Raw genomic sequence first — 3212 nt, 5'->3', positions numbered from 1 at the left:
GATGGGCTACAACAGCAGAAGACCCCACCGGGTACCACTCATCTCCACTACATTAGGAAAAAGAGGCTACAATCTCCAAGAGCTCACCAAAATTGGATAGTTGAAGACTGGAAAAATGTTGTCTGGTCTGATGAGTCTCAATTTCTGTTGAGACATTCAGATGGTAGAGTCAGAATTAGGCTGGTGGTGGTGGTGTAATGGTGTGGGGGATGTTTTCTTGGCACACTTTAGGCCCTTTAGTGCCAATTGGGCATCGTTTAAATTCCACGGCCTACCTGAGCATTGTTTCTGACCATGTCCATCCCTTTATGGCCAGCATGTACCCATCCTCTGATGGCTACTTCCAGCAGGATAATGCACCATGTCACAAAGCTCAAATCATTTCAAATTGGTTTCTTGAACATGACAATGAGTTCACTGTACTAAAATGTCCCCCACAGTCACCAGATCTCAAATCAATAGAGCATCTTTGGGATGTGGTGGAACGGGAGCTTCGTGCCCTAGATGCGCATCCCACAAAAGCTCCATCAACTGCAAGATGCTATCCTATCAATATGGGCCAACATTTCTAAAGAATGCTTTCAGCACCTTGTTGAATCAATGCCACGTAGAATTAAAGCAGTTCTGAGGGCGAAAGGGGGTCAAACACAGTATTAGTATGGTGTTCCTAATAATCCTATAGGTGAGTGTAAATTGGCTCTCATTAAATCCAAACAGCTAATCCATACAAAGTAAACTACAAGCAAGCAAGCCCTCATGTCAGGCCCACTGTTAGATCACCAGCCTACACAAGTCTTGGGCTTCAGTAGCATCTTCTATTAGGAATACTGAACTTACACCAATTAAAGTCATGGCTCATTTGTTCCTAATGATAACCATCCAGTGCTTTAGTTTGATTTCCCATGGTCACCTTGAAAAACTCTCTTACATCTCTTCCTCTATCACTTAACTGTGCCACACACATCTTTCTGTGTACGGTATCCATTTCCACTTAGTTTACATATGCAAATTAAGTTGCTAAAAACAAGACATTTTACCAGTAAGAGAACAGTGGCCTCTATGTATCGACACTACTCAGAAGGCATGCATGTGTACACAAGTAATAAACCATCCACCCTGTGATCCGAAATTCATACACAAGGAACCTGTTACTGTAAAACACTAAATGGGTCTTTCGGTCCGGTGTGCTGGTAAACATTTCCTTGTTAGATTGGTTTTGAATGCAAAGTAAGCATGAATGTAAAACAAGATGAGTCAGCAAAACAGAGGACGAAAATAATGTCCTCTTTGAAATGACGCATTTGATCACCTGGAAGTTGGAAAGTGAAAAGCAGTGTCTATTTCTATCCTTTCAGGACATACAACATAGTACAAGAGACGGTATGTTCACCTTGCCTTTTCCCAAAAGCTGCATACACAGGGAAAGCTTCCTCATAGTATGAAGGAATTTAATCTTCTATGAATCATCATAAAACATGTCCACAAGCAAAGAAGAATGAGTGACCTTTGCCTAGCGTTACACCTCACTTTCTCAGTCATGTTGAGGAAATAATTCAATTTGAAGGTAAGTTGAGTCATTATTTTAATTCATGGTGACTTAGCACAAAAACCACAAAAGGTATCAGGTGGTGCTTTAACCTCAAAAGGATCCTCAACATGAAAAAATATATTTATTGCTAATGCACTAGCTGAAAGGGTAAGTTGACCCAATGTTTCCAGTTAGGACACATGATATCACATTCATCCAGTTTTGCCCACATTTCAACTGCCACTTCTACCTCATTAGAATTTGTGTTGCCTAAAGCATTGAATTAGGATGTTTGACAGCCTTGTTTACATCAGACCCTTCAGTTGTAACTGAGAGTGGGTCTGGGAAAGGTTCATTCACAGCCCATTTCCAAAGGTGCGTCACCAATAGATGCCGCTCCAATGCCTCTGGGCGCAATTTGGATAGACCTAAAACCAATCAGAGTGATGAAGGAGATGTGAAGCCCGCCTCAACGGTTGTGATTGGTGCCTCGATTTTGAAAAATTGGAAATGGGCTTGAATGGGCTTTTGGCCATACAAACTTGAAGAGCAAATCTCACTGTTACTTTTGTCACTATCAATGTACTGTTTACACCTTTAAACTAAAGGTGAAAGACTTCAACCTCATAGTTTTGCAGTTCAAGATAAGATAAGATAAACCTATTTCTTGAGACCCATACCATGAAATTGTGAGTGCCACAACTGAAGGTGCATTTGAGATAATAAACAAGATAGACATTAAATAGCTAAATACTAAAATAATTGAATAAATAAAAACAGGATGGGGCAGGAAAATACAGTCGGGTCCATAAATATTGGGACATCGACACAATTCTAATCTTTTTGTCTCTGAATGAAATGAACCGAACAAGATGTGCTTTAACTGCAGACGTTCAGCTTTAATTTGAGGGTATTTACATCCAATATAGGTGAACGGTGTAGTTATTACAACAGTTTGTATATGTGCCTGCCATTTTTTTAAAGGACCAAAAGTAATGGAACAGATTAACATCATAAATCAAACTTTTACTCAAACTTTTTTTAATACTTGGTTACAAATCCTTTGCAGTCAATTACAGCCTGAAGTCTGGAATGCATAGACATCACCAGACGCTGGTGATGCTCTTCCAGGCCTCTACTGCACATGTCTTCAGTTCCTGCTTGTTCTTGGGGCATTTTTCCTTCAGTTTTGTCTTCAGCAAGTGAAATGCATGGATTCAGGATTTAGGTCAGGTGATTGACTCGGCCATTGCATTACATTCCACTTCTTTCCCATAAAAAACTCTTTGTTTGCTTTTGCAGTATGCTTTGGGTCATTGTCCATCTGCACTGTGAATGAGTTCTGAAGCATTTAGCTGAATATGAGCAGATAATATTGCCCGAAACACTTCAGAATTCATCCTGCTGATTTTGTCAGCAGCAACATATCAATAAATACAGAAGCAGTTCCACTGGCAGCCATACATGCCCACGCAATGACACTACCACCACCATGCTTCACTGACGAGGTGGTATGCTTTGGATGATGAGCAGTTCCTTTCCTTCTCCATACTCTTCTCTTCCCATCACTCTTGTACAAGTTGATCTTTGTCTCATCTGTCCATAAGATGATGCTTCAGAACTGTGAAGGCTTTTTTATATGTTGTTTGGCAAACTCTAATCTGGCCTTCCTGTTTTTGAGGCT

General features: G+C 40.4%; 1 long non-coding RNA gene across 1 annotated transcript in view; it reads right to left on the bottom strand.

The window, feature by feature from the left end:
• Positions 1-3212, bottom strand: part of LOC116673053 (uncharacterized) — a 9976-nt gene that overhangs the window by 1200 nt on the left and 5564 nt on the right. The window contains exon 2 of the long non-coding RNA XR_004327721.1: positions 445-449. This is a non-coding gene — a long non-coding RNA (uncharacterized LOC116673053). The remainder of the gene's footprint in view (positions 1-444; positions 450-3212) is intronic.

Source organism: Etheostoma spectabile, chromosome 23 (genome assembly GCF_008692095.1).
Source record: "Etheostoma spectabile isolate EspeVRDwgs_2016 chromosome 23, UIUC_Espe_1.0, whole genome shotgun sequence".
Taxonomy (NCBI): domain Eukaryota; kingdom Metazoa; phylum Chordata; class Actinopteri; order Perciformes; family Percidae; genus Etheostoma; species Etheostoma spectabile.
Note: the sequence above shows the minus strand (reverse complement) of the source record. Positions and strands in the feature narration are given on the sequence as shown.